The sequence below is a fragment of the Pristiophorus japonicus genome, chromosome 10, assembly GCF_044704955.1.
Source record: "Pristiophorus japonicus isolate sPriJap1 chromosome 10, sPriJap1.hap1, whole genome shotgun sequence".
In the NCBI taxonomy this organism is placed as follows: Eukaryota; Metazoa; Chordata; class Chondrichthyes; family Pristiophoridae; genus Pristiophorus; species Pristiophorus japonicus.
In genome coordinates, this window is record NC_091986.1 from 48958839 (window position 1) to 48978270 (window position 19432).

Sequence of the window (19432 nt, forward strand, 5' to 3'; positions counted from 1 at the left end):
TGGATCGACTGGATCGACTGAAGTTTAGAAGGATGAGAGGGGATCTCACAGAAACATATAAAATTCTGACAGGACTGGACAGATTAGATGCAGGAAGAATGTTCCCGATGTTGGGGAAGTCCAGAACCAGGGAACATAATCTAAGGATAAGGGGTAAGCCATTTAGGACTGAGATGAGGAGAAACTTCATCACTCAGAGAGTTGTTAACCTGTGGAATTCCCTATCACAATGAGCCAGTTCATTGGATATATTCAAGAGGGAGTTAGATATGGCCCTTACGGCTAAAGGAATCATGGAGAGAAAGCGGGAAAGGGATACTGAGGTGAATGATCAGCCATGATCTTATTGAATGTTGATGCAGGCTCGAAGGACCGAATGGCCTACTCCTGCACCTATTTTCTATGTCTCTATGTAATACTGTGGGCTAGACTCACTGTGGGATAGGCTAACTGTCGGAGAGACCCATCACTGTGGGATAGAGGCCTCATTTTGGGAAAGACCCCTCATTGTGGGCAGATTCCTCACTGTGGGATAGACCCCTAACTGTGGGATAGACTCCGCAATGTGGGATAGACCCCGCACTGTGGGATAGTCCTATCATTGTGGAATAGACACCTCATTTTGGGAAAGACTCCTCATTTTGGGATAGACTCCTCCCTGTGGGATAGACCCCTTGCTCTGGGATAGATCCCTCACTGTGGGACAGACCCCTCACTTTGGGTTAGACACCACAATTTGGGATAGACCCCTCACTGTGGGATAGACCCCTCACTGTGGGATAGACACTACACTGTGGGATAGACACCTCACTGTGGGATAGACCCCTCACTCTGGGATAGACCCCTCACTCTGGGACAGACCCCTCACTGTGGGACAGACCCCTCACTGTGGGATAGACTCCTCATTGTGGGATAGACCCCTCACTGTGGGATAGACACCTCACTGTGGTGTAGACTCCTCACTGTGGGATAGACCCCTTACTCTGGGACAGACCCCTCACTGTGGGATAGACACCTCATTGTGGGATAGACCCCTCACTGTGGGATAGACCCCTTACTCTGGGACAGACCCCTCACTATGGGATAGACCCCTTACTCTGGGATAGACACCTCACTGTGGGATAGACCCCTCACTGTGGGATAGACCCCTTACTCTGGGACAGACCCCTCACTGTGGGATAGACTCCTGGCTTTGATCCAAGCACCATTAATGATAAATGGGTTGACCCTCAGACTAGACCAGTTAACCCTACCAACCTGTTATAATAACATAATTTCTCTGTGGTTTCTCGTCTGTTTCAACATTCCTCGAGTAGACTAGAAGCTTCAATGTTAACAATGGCTTCCAGGACTTTAGAAAGCAGCAGTGTAAGGGAACCGGACTGTGGGGCAGTCTCCAAACAGTTAGGTGTTTGGGGCTCCCTCGGTGCAATGGATAATGAGTCGGTTATGTTACGTTTGTGTGCTCCACAATTTGAGCGGTGATTATCATTATTAAAGCATTACACTACCTGGTGCTCATTGAATCACTGTGATGGAGTTCTGAAGACAAAATAGCTCTCCCAGTATGTAGCCTCACCTGAAAGGCGGGCCACAGGGGTTTGGGGTGCACTCCCCAGGGGTTTCCATCCATGAATATCCATGGGCTTTGATGAGATGGTCCCGAGGGAGTTCACAGTGTAGGTATGTATAAAATGTTTTAAACTGTTACGAAATGGCTAGGCTGTATTCCAGAGGTCTTCACATTATAGAGAAGGTTTGAAGAAAAATCTGAATATAAAAGCATTTACTAACGCCATGACAACATGGCTACATACATGACCTAATGAGTACAGATGGAAAAAAACATTTGTCATGACTAAACATGTCTTGGCCCCAGAATGAGTCAGGTTGTATGAGATTCATTCTCCTAAGAATTTCCCAGCTGGCTCTTTTGAGAATTGTTTTGATACAGATACTGAATTCACATTACAACCTGATATTTAATCCAGTCACTCAAATGTCAAATAGGCTGATTTGTCTGTTTAACAAGAACTGGCACATGAAGTTAAGTCATAAAGTGTTGTGGTAACCTCTATGTCAATCGTATTGAGTTTCATTGTATCTTTCCAGTCATCATAGGCAGTCCCTCGGAATCGAGGAAGACTTGCTTCCATTCTAAAAATGAGTTCTTAGGTGGCTGAACAGTCCAATGCGAGAACTACAGTCCCTGTCACAGGTGGGACAGATAGTCGTTGAGGGAAAGGGTGGGTAGGACAGGTTTGCCGCACGCTCTTTCCGCTGCCTGCGCTTGATTTCTGCATGCCCTTGGCGATGAGACTCGAGGTGCTCAGTGCCCTCCCAGATGTACTTCCTCCACTTAGGGAGGTCTTTGGCCAGGGACTCCCAGGTGTCAGTGGGGATGTTGCACTTTATCAGGGAGGCTTTGAAAGTGTACTTTAACATTTCCTCTGCCCACCTTTGGCTCATTTGCCATGAAGGAGTTCCAAGTAGAATGCTTGCTTTGGGAGTCTCGTGTCTGGCATGCGAACATTGTGGCCTGCCCAGCGGAGCTGATCAAGTGTGGTCAGTGCTTCAATGCTGGGGATGTTGGCCTGGTCGAAGACGCTAAAGTCCTCGCAGGGGATTTGCAGGATCTTGCGGAGACATCGTTGGTGTTATTGCTCCAGCGGCTTGAGGTGTCTACTGTACATGTGCCATGTCTCTGAGCCATACAGGAGGGCGGGTATTACTACAGCCCTGTAGATCATGAGCTTGGTGGCAGATTTGAGGGCCTGGGCTTCAAACACTCTTTTCCTCAGGTGGCCGTAGGCTGCACTGGAGGCGGTGTTGAATCTCGTCATCAATGTCTGCTCTTGTTGATAAGAGGCTCCCGAGGTATGGGAAATGGTCCACGTTGTCCAGGGTCGCACTGTGGATCTTGATGACTGGGGGGCAGTGCTGTGCGGCGAGGACAGGTTGGTGGAGGACCGTTGTCTTACGGATGTTTAGCATAAGGCCCATGCTTTCTTATGTTGCCTATGACTTGGGGTTCGGCCTCTGTACATCTTTCCAGTTTTGAGATGGTAAATGTCGGATCAACTCCAGAAAACCAATTCTCCGTAGGGTAGGTCCTGGCTGGACAATCAGTGGGAAGCCCACCAGTGCTTTGTTAAATTTCAGCCCAACCCTGCGCTCGCTCAAAGGTCCTTAAGACGTGTCTCTGCTGAGCAGCTTCAGAGGAGTTTGGATAGGTGGGGTATGTCCCAGTTTGGAGAGAGTTTACACTCTGTGTCATGCAAAGCTATAGATTTCCCAGCAGTTTGCTTCTGAGCCTCCGAAATACAGTGATGGTTTTCCATGTCAGCCGTGGCTCAGTGGGTAGAAGGTTGTGTGTCAGAAGATTGTGGGTCAGAAGGTTGTGGGTCAGAAGGTTGTGGGTTCAAGACCCATGCCAGAGATTCTGGACTCTAGAGCATCCCCGATTTTCATCGATCCACTACTGGCCTAAAGCGCTAAAATTCCCTCTCTACCTCTCTTTCCTCCTTTAAGATGCCCTAATCTCGTCGGTGACCAAAAGCTTGGACAAAAGAGATAGGCTTTAAGGAGCATCTCAAAGGAGGAGAGGCGGAGGGGTTTAGTGAGGTATTTCCAGAGCTTAAAGCTTTGGCAACAGGAGGCACGGCCCAGTGGTTGAGCGATTATAATCAGGGATGCTCAAGAGGCCAGAATCGAGGCTTAACCGGGGGCCAATGTAGGTCAGCGAGTGGAGGGGTGATGGGTGAGGGAGACTTGGTGGCATTCTCCTCTCAACCTTCTCTGCTCTGAGGAGAATTTAATGAGAATAAAATTAAATACAAACAAGAATATCTTTTTTAAAAATCACAGGATTACAGAGAGAAAATTGAGGGAAAAACAGTGAAGAGGAACAGAGCGATAGGGAGAATAATCCAACACATTGTTAAACTAATTGTGGAAACTCGTGGTGCCCCTCCCCCACCCAGCTGCAAAAGGTCAAGGGTCACAAAGCAGGCTCATTGTATAAACTGTTCAAAGTGATTCAACTAACCAAGGCTTCTTTGATAACATTATATGCTCTTATCAGCATGGTTCCTCTGGAGACATACAGAAGGGTTGTCAGTGTGAAAGGCTTCAAGATAAGCTTCTTTCCAATAACCCATGGACACTTCCTTTAACTTTCTAGAAGCTCATTAACATTTACAGCCAAACATTTGGGTTTCATTTTGAACTGACATCTGCTTTGGATCAAAAGGCGAAGCATAAACATTGCCACCAAATTCACTCTGATACTAGGGCTGCAGTGAGACTCCCACATCCCGACACCAGTGCTGCAGCAAATAGATTAGGGCACGGGTAGTGCATAGAACACAGTGCATCACCTAAACCCCTGCCCGACTAACGCTTCAGTTACCACATGCTCCCAGCGTATAAAACAACTTCTCACTCTGGGAGGAATGAGATACCTCCACGTGCAGGCTGAACTGTGCCCGGGATGTTCCTTTCCGAACCAAGCCCGTGGCATTCTCTCCTTCTTTCACTCTCTAACTCTTTCTCCCCCTCTTTCTCTCTCTGTATCTCTCACTCTTTCTTTCTCCCTCTCTCCCACTTTCTGCCGCTCTCCCACTTGTCTCTTTCTCCCACTGTTTCTCTTTCTGGCTCTCTATTTCTTCCCCCTTTCTCTCTCTCTCTTCCCTCTCTCTATGTCTCCTTCTCCCTCTCTCACCAGTTTTCTACCTCTGCCTGTCTCTCCCCCCTCTCTTTCCCCCTTTTTCTTTCTGTCTCTGTCTCTCTCTGTCTGTGTGTGTCTCTCTCTCTGTCTCTCTTTCTCTGTCTCTGTTTCTCTTTCTCTGTCTCTAGCTCTCTGTCTCTGACTCACCCATCCCCCTCTCTGTCTCTCCCTCTTTCTCTCGCCCTCTCTCTCTCCCTCACTCCCTTTCTCTCTCTCTCTCTGTTTCACTCCCTGTCTCTCACCCTCTCTGCGATCCCAAAATGGGAAATTATTCGACTCCCTCTTAAATAATTCCACAGGTTCTGTGTTTGCTGAACTTGGGTGCAAGTTATTCAGTAATTACTTCCACTAGCAGTTAGCCAGTGACTTGTGGTCACCTCTCCTGCTTCATTGTTTATGGCTCCTTACAGGGAAATTTCCATTTTCACCAGTCCATCTCCAAAACTATTCACATCTTCGGAAGATTCCAGAAACTTGAGTAACAACACTTTGAAGGGATGGGATAATATTCAGAGCGTGTAATGGTGGCTGGAAGCTTTGCTCAGTGTGTGGACAGTCAGAGACAGCGTGCCCACCATTTCCTGATAGATGCAGTCACTCTTTGCCAGCATCGACTCAAATAGACAGCTCTGAGGCATTTAGACCAGGCGTACATTGAGGTCGAGGAACGAGAGGGAGCGTATTTTCCTTCGCTCACTAAATTTAGTGAAAAGGGTCCGCACGCCAGGCAACTCCAGGAATGATTAATGTCATTGGGCTCAAAATGAAACAAGGGGGTACGCCCCATCTTGGAGCAAACCTTTGGCTCAGAGGTACTATTCCCGGCTCTGAGTCAGAAATTTTGGGTTCAAGCCCCAGCCTAGATATCCCGGTGAGTGGAGCCTGCAGTATGGTCTCTAAACAGTGGGCTGACATCACGCGGGAGACTCGCGTTCAGACGCAGTGACCACTGGCTCAGGGATTGTACTCCTGCCTCGAGTCAAAAATGTTGGGTTCAACCCCAGTGAGTGGGGACCAGAGCTTCGACTCTGAATACTGACTTGAAGCCCCGTGAGCAGAACTTGTGTCCAATGAGTGTGGGTTTAAAGGGTTGGTTGCGTCTCTTTCACCTTTAACCCAGAAGGTTCTCCGAAGATAGAAACCGTGAGGAAGGCAATAGGAAACCACCTCAGCTACTCTTCCCCAGTAAGTGTCATATTTGAGCCTGAAATGAGCTTTCGACCACATATGCACGGCATAACTAAGACCGCCTATGTCTACCTCCATAACATCGCCAGTCTCCGCCCCTGCCTCAGCTCATCCGCACCTCTATACGTACCCCTGGCTGGCTTCCTACGTTCTACCCTACGTAAACTAGAGGTGATCCAAAACTTGGCTGCCCGTGTTCTAATGCGCAACAAGTCCTGCTCACCCATCATCCCTGTGCTCACTGACCTACATTGGTTCCTCGTTCAGCAATTTCAAAATTCTCATTCTTGTTTTCAAATCCCTCCATGGCCTCACCCCTCCCTATCTCTGTAATCTCCTCCAGCCTCACAAGCCCCCTAGATGTCTGCACTCCTCTAATTCTGCCCTCTTGTGCATCCCTGATTATAATCGTTCAACCATTGGTGGCCGTGCCTTCTGTTGCCTCGGCCCCAAGCTCTGGAACTCCCTGCCTAAACCACTCCACTCTCTACCTCTCTCTCCTCCTTTAAGATGCTCCTTAAAACCTACCTCTTTAACAGAGCTTATGGTCACCTATCTCTCTTGATATCTCCTTCCGTGGCTTGGTGTCAAATTCTGTTTGCTAAAGCTCTTGTGAAATGCCTTGGGATGTTTTTTTACATTAAAAATGCTATATAAATACAAGTTATTATTGTTGTTGATAGAGGTGTTCAAAATCATGAATGGTTTCCTTCCAACTCCAGCTATGCCAGCTGTGATTCAGAGTGCAGTACTCTCATCTCTGAATCAGGAGATTGTGGGATCAACCCCACTCCAAAGACTAGAGTCCCATAATCCAGGCTTGCACTCCCAGTGTGGTACTGAGGGAGCCTGCACTGTCAGAGGGGCAGTGCTGAGGGAGTGCTGCACTGTCAGAAGTGCCATCTTTTAGATGAGATGTTAATCCCCCTTGGGTGCATGTAAAAGATCCCATGGCACTATTTCAAAGAAGAGCAAGGAAGTTCTTCCTGGTGTAATGGCCAATATTTATCCCTCAATCAACATCACTAAAACTGACTATCTGGCCATTATCACTTTTCTGTTTGTGGGAGCTTGCTGTGCACAAATTGGCTGCTGTGTTTCCTATATTACAACAGTGTCTACACTTCAAAAAGTACTTCATTGGCTGTAAAGCGCTTTGAGACATCCTGATATTTTGAAAGGCACGATATAAATGCAAGTCTTTCTTTCCACAAAATATAAACTTTTCCAACTTTTTGGTCCATTTTTGAGGGGCTTCCTGATGTCCCTTTTGGCTGGTGAGGCTACTCAAGACTTGAAAATGCCAGTCGGAGATTACACATTGCACTTTAAAGGGATCGACGCAAACTCCGACCAGGGCAAATTAATTTAGCAATCCGGGTCTGAAGTGGGTGCTGGAGCCACATTGAAGTATTGAAAATATCGGCTGAAAGGAATAGCTCCGACCAATTTAGCAGTAGCCCCAATCCTATGGAAACCAGGCACAAAACCCCTGCCTGCTAAATTGGTTATCGGTGCAGCCCATTTAGGCCCAGAAAACGGGCGCTATGATAAGTTTAGACCCCGAGGAGCCTGGGTGTGGTGCAGAATCTGTGAGCAGTAACCTATTAACTCCGTAACATTAATTGTTCCATCAGTTTTTAACCAGACTTCCTCCTCTCACTTATCAGGTTCATTTTGAAAAAAACAATATTGTCTGTCCCTTCCACATTATTCACGGAGACGTGAACTTTAGCGAAATGTCACCCTTTATCAGGCAGTGTGCGCAACCTTCTCACAAGAATCAACATGGCCGGGAACTTTGAATATTAGCATCTCTGTGGCCTCAGTAACTTGGAAACACTTCTTAAAAAAGGAAGAACTTGCATTTACATTGTACCTTTTCACTTCCTCAGGATGTCCCAAAGCACTTCGCAGCCAATGAATTACTTTCTCAAGTGTAGTCACGGTTGTAATATAGACAAAGACATCTGCCTTTTTCTGCACAAACAGCAAATTAGACTGACTGTAAAGTGTAAATGCAAGTCTTTCTTTCTCTCTTTTCTCTGGCACAAACGTGATTCCCCCTTGAGTCAGGTTTGTGCCCACTGGCATAAAATGGATCTATTGTGTCACTACTACAGAGTGGTGCAAAGATTTGTGGGACTGGGGCCAGTCCAGACCTTGAATGCCATCGCTGCGGAGTGAAGCTACGACTGCACAGATATGTAAAGGGTCCTCAGCTTGCCCCGGATCCGCAGGTTAACCACCACATACTGCAGGCCGATTCCTACACACTATATCGAGATCTGGCACAGTGCGCTGGGTGATCACTCGAACCTTCCTCTTCTTTATACTCCTCTTGTGTTGTGCTTTGAGCTCATGGTGCATGAGGTAGAGACCCTCCCGCTCACCACGGATTTCGGGGAATCACAGACAACTTCCCAAACTCGGGGAAATCGGCCCCACTTTCTTTCTGGGTTTTTGCTTGTGTGAAACATTAAGTTTGATTAAAGTACCATTTTCTTTGCATCCTCTCCCGATCTAGAAACAGGGAATTGGGAAACGAGGTTGTAATGGACGAAGCAAATTAGATTGACTTCAGTTTCATTTTGTAAAGCTGCAAGGATGCTGCATTGTAGAATCAAAGGAATTAGAGCACAGAGAAGACTATTTGGCATATTGTGCATGGGTCAGTGCTAGCTCTTTAACTGCAGCTGTTAACTCTGATAATCCCATTTCCCCATATCCTTTGATATTCTATCTTTTCAAATTCTTCTCCAGTTCCCCTTTAAATGATGTTTCAGCCTCAATTGCCCCTGTGGTAAAACATTCCCTGTTCCAATAACCCTGTGGGTGAAAACATTTCTTCTTACTCCCCCCTTCATTTTCCCAGTGAGACTCCTCAGGCTGTGCCCCTCATTTCCAGTGGAAACAATCTTTCACTATTAACTTAGATATTTTTTATAATTTTGCAAACCTCGATTAAAACTTCCCTTCATATTCTCGGTTTCAGGAAAAAAAGGATACAATGTTTTTGATCCTTTCTTCATAAGTGTATCCTTTCAATCCTAGACCTTTTCGAGTGAATCTTCACGATCCCCTTTCTGTGTCTTCAATATCCCTCCTATACTGAAGTGCTCAGAACTACACGCAATTCTCAACAGTGTCCTAACCAACACTTGGTGATTTTCATCTTCATTGCCGAGTGAAGTGGATTTCCAGCCTGTGTAGAAGCCGCCTGAAACCAATAGAATGAAATTGGACAATGGGTGGACGATCCTCATCAGATTAATCACCCAGACGAAAATGACCTCCGATGTTTTGTGCATTGAATTACAAAGCATTTCTGAAACAGGCCATTAACAGAAACAGGCCATTCGGCCCAACAAGTCCATGTCAGTGTTTATGCTCCACACGAGCCTCCTCCCACCCCTCTTCATCTCACCCTATCAGCATAACCTTCTATTCCTTTCTCCCTCATGTGTTTATCCAGCTTCCCCTTAAATGCATCTCTGCTATTCGCCTCAACCACAATTCCACATTCTCACCACTCTCTGGGTAAAGAAGTTTCTCCTGAATTCCCTATTGGATTTATTGGTGACTATAATAGTTTTGAACAGCCCCACAAGTGAAAACATCTTCTCTACGTCCAACCTATCAAACGCTTCCATAATTTTAAAGACCTCTATCAGGTCTCCTTTCTAGAGAAAAGAGTCCCAACCTGTCCAGTCTCTCTGTTGTAGTAATTCAGATATCACTTCTTTGCTTCCTCCTTGCCTCTCCCAGGAGATCACATGACTTCAGTTGGGGTGGAATGTAAAGGGTGTCGCAGTTGTGTGAGGCGGACTGGTTGGGCTGGGTGCTCTTTGCCTTTCCGTCATTGTTCATAGGTTTATATGTAACCTTTAGGACTGCTGACCAGCGGCCAGCGCGGACACGATGGGCCGAAATGGCCTGCTTCTGTGCTGTAAATTTCTATGTTTCTATGTTTCTATATTCAGTGCTCCTAGGTACAAAACTTGAGGCCCACTATCTCAGTCTTTCTGAGGTATATTTGCTTCCACTCAATGATTGAGGCACTGAGCAGGCCAATCCCTAGATTGACTAATGACTTGATGCCATGACTCCTGAGTGGAGCTGACATCAAGGCTGTACAGAAGGGAGATGGCGAAGACTCGGAGAACTGAACTGTGGGAAAGTTCAGGTGTCATGAAGTTCAGAAAGTATGAATGTTTTATTGCAGTAAAGTGTTGACGTTATCGGTGGACCTGGTGCATTTTGAAGGATGATTGAGCAGCATCCCGCGAAAGGGTGGATTCTTCCCAAAGTTTCACTGGGAATCGATGATAAGCAAATTTTCCTGACACTGAAATGTTGGGAAGCAGCAAAGCAGGCAGTAAACAGGTTGATGTGAGAGAGTTTTACTGAACATGAGCACCTTTCAAATTACCCAATGAAATAGGCGAGAAGTGATCAATCTAATGGCTAATTTAAAATTCTCATTCTTGTTTTAAAATCCCTCCATGGCCTCCCCCCATCTCTGTAACCTCCTCCAACCCTACAACCCCGCAAGATCTCTGCGCTGCTCTAATTGTGGCCTCTTGAGCATCTTCGATTTCCATCGCTCCACCATTGGTGGCTGTGCCTTCAGCCATAAGTCTGGAATTCCCGCCCTAAAACTCTCCGCCTCCCCACCTCTCTCTCCACCTTCAAAACGCTCCTTAAAACCTAACTCTGTCACCTGTCCAAATATCTCATGTGGCTCGGTGTCAAATTTTGTTTGATAATGCTCCTGTGAAATGCCTTAGGAAGCTTTACTATGTCAAAGGCACTATATAAATGCAAGTTGTTGTTAGTAATTCAGAATTGAGTTGAGCGTATTCAGAGAGATGAATCCCGTGCCCAGCCAGTATTTCATTCTAACGAGCTTTTAAGTTGATTTGTCACCAATACAAGCTGCCAAGGAATGTAAGATGCAAATGTGCCTGTTTGAACTTTCCAAGGGAGCATTGGAAATGTGACCTCCTGTGACCCGGCGTGGGCTAGGGGGCAGGGTGAACCTGGGTCAGTGTGATGGTGACGAGATGTCTGTCACACAGCTTTAAGTTGCAATGGCACAGGAATGTCAACTGTAATTTGACACATTGCACAGTGAACAAATATAGGCCTGACTGATCTATGGTCAGCGAGGAGCTAATACTGCTCTCATGGATTGAAAGCTGACATTGAAAGTGTCACAGAATCCTGACTGAAGGTCTATATCAAATCACCGATCTGTGTAAGTAATACTTGAGAAAAAAGTACCTGTACTAGGGGTCGCCAACTCTGGTGGGACATATTCGTGGAGGTTTCATCACATGACCCCCCCCCTCCACCACCGCCTCCAACAGCCCCACCCCTTCCTCCCACCATTAACCGCCCAACACGTCCATCCTCGCAATGCCCCGTCCCCCACGGCCCATTGGAAAGTGAACAGAATCTTCAATACCCAGATAATTCTTGACTGTCAGTCAAAGAGCCCTATCCCAGCTCCAATATTTGTTTATCTAATAAATGAATGTGTTCACTGAAAATTATAAAAGTGCATAAAAAAATTTACGCCCCTGTGATTTTTCCCTGGGGTTTGCTCGCAGCAGTGTCCTGGAGATTAATATTCACTTTCTGGAGACTCCGGGGCAATCCTGGAGGGTTGGCGACCTGATCCTCCACTGTTGCAAGTGAGAAGTGTGTCTTCATGGTCTCTTCATGTTCTGGAGTAGAGTAAACCAGGTATGGGGCAGATTTTTATCTTCATCACCCAGGAGACTGAACTGGTCAAATGGAACTGCAGATTTCAATGCGATGAAAAGCAGGCGAGTTCTATAATGGCAAGGGTTCCCCCTTAACCAGATTACCCCAAGGGGGGTGAAGAGGAAAATGATCCCAATGGGCTAGATCTTGATTTTGTGCAATAGTGCAACACAGGCAATAGCGAAGTGGCAGCCCTTTTTACAATCGATCCCGACCTTTAATTCATAGAATTTACAGCACAGTAACAGGCCATTCAGCCCAACTGGTCTATGCTGGAGTTTATGCTCCACACGAGCCTCCTCCCACCCTTCTTCATCTCACCCCATCAGCATATCCTTCTATTCCTTTTTCCGTGCTGTGTTTATCCAGCTTCCCTTTAAATGCATCTATGCTATTCACCTCAACCACTCCCTGTGGCAGCGAGTTCCACATTCCCACCACTCTCTGGATAAAGAGGTTTCTCCTGAATTGGATTTGTTCGTGACTATCTTACATTGATGGCCTCTAGTTTTGGTCTGCCCCATAAATGGAAATATCTTCTCCACGTCTGCCCTATCGAACCCCTTCATAATTTTAAAGACCTCTATTTGGTCACCCCTCAGCCTTCCCTTTTCTAGACAAAAGAGCCCCAGCGTGTTCATCCTTTCCCAATATTTAATTCCTTTGAATTGAATGGAAATAAAATGGGGAGAGATGTGGAAGGGGCTGCCGATTCACTATCTTCCATTCTACACAGTTACACAAAGTCAGAATGACCCCCAATGTATGGGAATTGTGATTTCTGTTTAAACGCTTCGTCACGTCTGCAAGCAAAGCTTTATCCACCAGGTCATTGTAGAATATTGATAGAGGTCAAGTACAAGACCTAGCTTCTGAAAGTCTGGGGCCTCCTACGCTATACCAGCCAAAGATTGGCTAGCTGGAATGTACGATATTAATCATTGATTTCCTAAAATATTCCCTTGCGCTGTGTGGGAGCAAGTGTTGAAAACACTTGTATTATTTCCATATTGGAGAGTTCACAGGCGATTAAGTCTGGACTAGCTAGTTTTAAAAACAATGGAGTTCAGTTGGTCAGTAACCAGAGGACGCAGATTTAAGATAATTGGCAAAAGAATCTGAGGGGTGATGAGGAAACATTTTTTTACGCAGCGAGTTGTTGTGATCTGGACGCACTGCCTGAAAGGGCGGTGGAAGCAGATTCAATAATAACTTTCATAAGGGAATTGGATAAATACTTAAAAAGGAGGAATTTACAAGGCTGTGGGATAGAGCAGGGGAAGTAGGACTAATTGGATAGCTCTTTCAAAGAACTATAGAAACTTGCAGCGCTGAAGGAGGCCATTTGGCCTGTCGTGCCTGTGCTGGCTCTTTGAAAGAGCAGCCGTGCTTAGTTCCACATCCCTGCTTTTTGTCCGTAAACCCTTTAAGTACCCCATCCTCAAGCACCTGTATAACTCCCTTTTAAAATGATTGATGTAAGCAGCTTCCATCACCGTTTCAGATCGAGTGTTTCAGATTCTCACATTTCTCTAAGTGAAACATTTTTCATCCTCTAGATCATTTGCCAATAGTTTCAAATCTGTGATCTCAAGTTATTGACCCACTCGCCAGAGGGAATAGTTGTTCCCTATATCAAAACCTCTCATCATCTTGAAAACCTCTGTTAGGTTACCTCGTAACCTTCTCAAAGAGTCGACACAGCCCGATGGGGCGAATGGCCTCCGTCTGTGCTGTATCATTCTATGATTTCTGCGTTAAGTTGTATTTAACGGGATGGTTTTCTCCCCCATCATCAAGGTTTTCAAGATTGAGAGGTTTTAAGAGGTGAATAATACAATATTATTTCCGCTGGTTGGTGAATCAGTAAAGAGGGGCACAGACTAAGGAGTCTCACTGGGAGAATGAAGGGGCAATTGATAAGAAATATTTTCACACACAGGGTTATTGGAACATGGAATGTTTTAACATGAGGGGTCACTCAGGCAGAGACTGAAACATCATTTCAAGGAGAGTTGGAGAAAAATTTAGAAAGGGAGAATATAAAAACATACGGGAAAAGGGGAGGTAAATGGGATTAGATTGCATAATTTCAGTTGAAGACCTAGCATTGGGACAGGTATGAGAGACTGAAAGAACGAAAGAACAACAAGTAAAGAATGAAAAAAAGACTTGTATTTCGATAGCCCCTTTCACATCCTCAGGATGTGAAGTGCTTTACAGCTAATTAAGTACTTTCGAAGTGCAGTCACTGTTGTAATGCTGGAAATGCTGCAGTCAATTTGCGCACAGCCAGCTCTCACAAACAATAATGTGATAATTTTAGATAATCATGTAGTTGTGATGTTGATTGTGGGATAAATATTGGCTAGGCCACCAGGAACAACACCCCTGCTCTTCTTCAAAATAGTGAGATCTTTTACGTTCACTTGAGAGAGCAGACAGAACCTCAGTTAACATCTCATCCAAAAGATGGCACCTCTAACAGTGCCGCATTTCCTCAGTACTGCCCCTCTGACACTGCAGCACTCCCTCAGTACAGCCACTCCGGCAGTGCAGCGCTCCTTCAGTACTCCCCCTCTCACGGTGCAGCCCTCCCTCAGTACTGCCCCTCTGACAGTGCAGCACTCCCTCAGTATTGTCCCTCCGACAGTGCAGCCCTCCCTCAGTACTGCCCCTCTGACAGTGCAGCACTCCCTCAGTTCTGCACCTCCGACAGTGCAACGCTCCCTCAGTATTTCACATATGAGGCTGAATGGGCCTCCTTCTGTGGTGCAATTTCTATAATTCCATCTGGCAGAGTAAAAAAGTTTTATCCAGCAGCAGAGTAAATACGTTAACGAATCCCTTGCTATTATTAACGGAGCAGTAGAGACAAGAACTATTCCCTACTGACCTCATACTGAGTGCACACAGGCTGACTCCTATCCTCAGGAATTCAGAATTATTACTGGTGGATGACAGCCAGTGGCTAGAATATTCCGAAAGCTGCTCTCGCCATCTAAAGGATTATTCACCACCTGCTCCTCACCGAATCTCCCCGGAATTCTCCAAACCATGAGAGCTTGCCTGCGCTCAAACTGCACTCTGCTGAAACCTCAACATCCTTCCTTTTACAACAACAGACAACAAATTTTATACGCCTTGAAACGTATAAAATTCTTACAGGGCTTGACAGTGTGGATGCAGGAAGGATGTTTCCCCTGGCTGGGGAGTCTAGAACCAGAGGGTCAGTCTCAGTTAAAGGGGTCAGCCATTTTGGACTGAGATGAGGAGAAATTTCTTCAACAACAACAACTTGTAGTTATACAGCGCATTTAACATAGTAAAAGGTCCCAAGGCGCTTCACAGGAGTATTATGAGACAAAACATTTGACACCAAGCCACATAATGAGATATTAGGACAGGTGCCCTAAAGCTTGGTCAAATAGGTAGGTTTTAAGGAGCGTCATAAAGGAGGAAGAGAGGCAGAGAGGTTCAGGGAGGGAATTCCAGAGCTTAGGGCCTTCACTCAGAGGGTGGTGAATCTTTGGAATTCTCTACCCCAGAGAACTATGGATGCTCAGTCATTGAGTATATTCAAGACAGAGATCTTTTGGATACTAAGGGTATCAAGGAATATGGGGATAGTGCAGGAAAGTGTTGAGGTCAAAGATCAGCCATGATCTCATTGAATGACGGAGCAGGCTCAAGGGGCCGTATGTCCTACTCCTGCTCTTATGTCTCATGTTCTGATGTTCTTATGCCTTTAATGTAGTATAATGTCCCATACCGCTTCACAGAAGCATACATCAGGCAGAAATTAACACCAAGCCAGGTAAGGAGATATTAGGACAGATGGTCAAAAAGGTAGGTTTTAAGGAGCATCTTCAAGGAGGAGAGAGAGGTTTAGGGAGAGAATTCCAAAAGCTTAAGGCTCAAGCAGCTGAAGGCACGGCCGGCAATGGTGGAGTAATTAAAATCGGGGATGTGCAAGAGGCCAGAACTGGAGGAACGCAGAGATCGCAAAAGAATGTAGGGCTGGAAGAGAGTACGGAGATAGGGAGGGGCGTGGCATGGAGGGATTTGAAAACAAGGATAAGAATTTTACGCTAAGAAAATACAAATTCTCCAATAATTTGAATGAAGCAACGTGAGTGACTCGGCTGAAGGATTCAAATTCAGTACAAAAACAATGTGAGTTATCAGATAATTTAAATGAAAGAACTTTGAATTAAGAGGCGTGGATTGCACACACAGCTGATGCCGGACTTCTGAAATGCACAGAGCTGTGTGATGGCGAGAGGCAGCTTCCTGCAGCCAAGTGCTGGGGGACTGTCGTGTATGTGTGCTTGGGTTTACTAGCCACCAGGTGGCGCCATTGTCGGAGGTCATTGGGCTGTGTGCACGTGCGTGCGGCCCAGGTATAAAAGGCCAGCCATCTTGTAATGTGATCACTTTGAGCCCGAATAAAGTAGAGTCAGGTTTGTACCTGTTCGGAGTTTACGGTATTCAGTCTACTGAGTTATTGCATACACAACAGGGGCATCGGGTAAAACATTAAAGACGTATCATTAGAGCTCTGTTGAGAGAATGTGGGTCTATTCCAGACACACAATCCCGATCTCTTGGCCTTATAAAGGAACACGGAGCAAGGTCCTGAAACCTGTCTGGAATGATCTAGATGTTCCCAAATATGTAAATTGCCATGCTACGCAAGGGACTGGGCATTCCTGCAGATGTGTGGAATGCATCAGAGTTCCCTTTGATCACACTCTTTATTTGGTTTGAGGTTGCAGTTGCTCAGCATTCCTGTAATAACTCAGCATCAGCGCAAGAGGCCAAAACCAGGAGATGAAGCACAATTCACCATTTCATTCTGTCTCACTGCATTGTCCTGAAACTGCTTGCTTTTTATTCTAGCCTCTCAGTCACTGCCTTAGTCTCCTGTCTCTCTTACTCTGCTCGCTCTCCAGCCTGTCCATCACTCTCAAGTGTTTCTAAAATGGGTTTTTAAAAAATAGTCATGGGCACTTTGGAGGTTGCCCAGTGCATACTGGGATCTGTGAATCTCGTGTTGACTGGATCAGTCACCATGATGAGCATTTCCTTTACTCAGCAGGCTACTGGTTCTAGATTGTTCTATACAGCAGGACCTACTCTCATTGTGAATCTGTCTATCTTGTTCTCTCTACTGACTGGAGGTAACTGGTTTCTGTGAGGCCCATTTCCCTGCTTGGCCAGTGTTCTATGAGACAAGCAGCTGTCAGTTCTTCAACAACAGTCAGTGGGCGAGAGGAGTGCTGGTCTCCGGACAGCTCCGCTGGCTCCAACACTCGCTCATTTACAGCCTCCACACACCTGCAGTCTCCACACGCCAAAGGCTTTCAGTCCCACCAGAGAGGCCATAATTGCCACTAAACCGGGTGATGTTGCATAGAAATGTGACCTATAAAAGTAGTTTGGCTTTATTTACACTTGTTTTCTTCCAGGAGAGGAGCGGGATGGAGATATCCCGTCACTGCACTCACCGGCCAACCCGTGTCCGCCCACTTGCTATGCTTGGGGAGGAGACAGTGGCCGGAGTATCATGTCTCGTGCTGATGCCTTATGCAGAGGTCAATGTGATGCAAGTGTGTATGTTAAACAAATGAAGCAAGTGGGGAACTCAGTGTCACAAAAGCCACACTTCTTCAATGTGACATAACTGGATCTCGCTCAGTGTCATAGCAAGCTCATCGGGCTTTGTACAAGGACCGGGTTTGGATTAGACTAATGCAATCCATTGACAAGATTTGTAAGTTAACCCAATTAGTCACTCTTTATATAACTCAATTTACTTGATTAAACAAAGTACAACCTTCAAGAAATTATATTAAGAGGCCATTTCCAGGCTGGCCAAACTGAGCATGGCAACACACTGAACAAGACCAGGACAGATCCCCGTTGCGGTTCATTGAGAAGTTATATCTGGATCAATGTCTCGAAACAATGGGATGATTTTGTGCATTGGAATTCCAGGCTTGGATTAGGTCTACACAGATAATCCGTACAGAGGAGCAGGTTGGTGCGGGAATACTGGGGCACTACACTGAGGTAAATGTGTTAACTGTGAGGTGCAATTGATGAGGCCTTCTTACATTTCTGCAGCATCTTTCACAACCTCAGGAACTGCCAAAGTGCTTTACAGCCAATGAGGTACATTTTTGAAGTGTGCTCACTGGTTTAATGAAGGAAACACAACAACCAATTTGCATACAGAAAGCTCCAGCAGCAATGAGATAAATGACCAGATCATCTGTTTTTTGGTGATGTTTGTTGAAGAATAAATATTGGCCCCAGGGTACCTGGGACACGTGCACATATTCGCACGAATGTGCAGGCATGCAGATGGAGTGAGTGAGTGAGTGAGTGAGTGAGTGAGTGAGTGAGTGAGTGTGTGTGTGTGTGTGTGTGTGTGTGTGTGTGGTAGACCATGAGCTTGGTGGCAGATTTGAGGGCCTGGTCTTCAAACACTCCTTTCCTCAGGCGGCCAAAGGCTGCACTGATGCACTGGAGGTGGTGTTGAATCTCGTCGTCAATGTCTGCTCTTGTTGATAAGAGGCTCCCGAGGTATGGGAAATGGTCCACGTTGTCCAGGGCCGCGCCGTGGATCTTGATGACTGGGGGGGCAGTGCTGTGTGGCGACTACAGGCTGATGGAGGACCTTTGTCTTACGGATGTTTAACGTAAGGCCCATGCTTTCGTACGCCAGTAAATACGTTGACTATGTCCTGGAGTTCAGCCTCTGTATGTGCGCAGACTCATGCGTCGTCCACGTACTGTAGCTCAGCTCCTTCACTGCAAATGAGCCAAAGGTGGGCAGAGGAAACGTTACAAGGACACCCTCAAAGCCTCCCTGATAAAGTGCAACATCCCCACTGACACCTGGGAGTCTCTGGCCAAAGTGGAGGAAGTGCATCCAGGAGAGCTGAGCACCTCGAGTCTCATCGCAGAGAGCATGCAGAAATCAAAGGCAGGCAGCGGAAAGAATGTGCGGCAAACCTGTCCTACCCTCCTTTACCCTCAACGACTATCTGTCCCATCTGTGACAGGGATTGTGGTTCTCGTATTGGACTGTTCAGTCACCTAAGGACTCATTTTACGAGTGGAAGCACGTCTTCCTCAATTCCGAGGGCCTACCTATGATGATTGTCATGTATCTTACATTATTATATATAACTGTATCCTAACATGCTATACATGACTGTAATAAGATATGACCTGTAACCACCAGCATACCTTACCACCAGGGGTGCACTTGCAAGAGACAGGTATATAAGGACAGGTCTCAGGCAAGTGCAGCATTCCAGAGCTGTGAAATAAAGGTGCAGGTCCAGAGTGACCTTGACTTCACTACATGCCTTGTGTGAATCTGTACTGAGGGGACAGGACTTTACAATGATGATGATGGTATGTGAGTGAGTGAGTGTGTGTGACTGTGTGCGTGAGTGGGTGCGTGAGTGCATGGGTGAGTGTGTGTGTGTGAGTAGGTATATGAGTGTGTGTGTGTGTGTGTGTGTGTGTAGGTATATGAGTGTGTGTGTGTGTGTGTGTGAATGAGTGTGTGTGTGAGTGTATGAGTGAGTGAATGTGCCTATGTGTGTGTGTGTGAGTGTATGGGTGTGTGTGACTGTGTGTGTGCATGTGAGTGCATATGTGTGTGTGTGAGTGTATGGGTGTGTGTGTGCATGTGAGTGGGTGTGTGAGTGAGTGGGTGTGTGA

General features: G+C 46.2%; 1 protein-coding gene and 1 long non-coding RNA gene across 2 annotated transcripts in view; one reads left to right on the forward strand and one right to left on the reverse strand.

The window, feature by feature from the left end:
* The window catches only part of LOC139274985 (collagen alpha-6(IV) chain-like), a 401423-nt gene that overhangs the window by 68616 nt on the left and 313375 nt on the right, over window positions 1-19432 (forward strand). The window lies entirely within an intron of this gene.
* LOC139274988 (uncharacterized) overlaps window positions 1-19432 on the reverse strand; it is an 81447-nt gene that overhangs the window by 25294 nt on the left and 36721 nt on the right. Inside the window, exon 3 of the long non-coding RNA XR_011595644.1 lies at window positions 8927-9137. This is a non-coding gene — a long non-coding RNA (uncharacterized lncRNA). The remainder of the gene's footprint in view (window positions 1-8926; window positions 9138-19432) is intronic.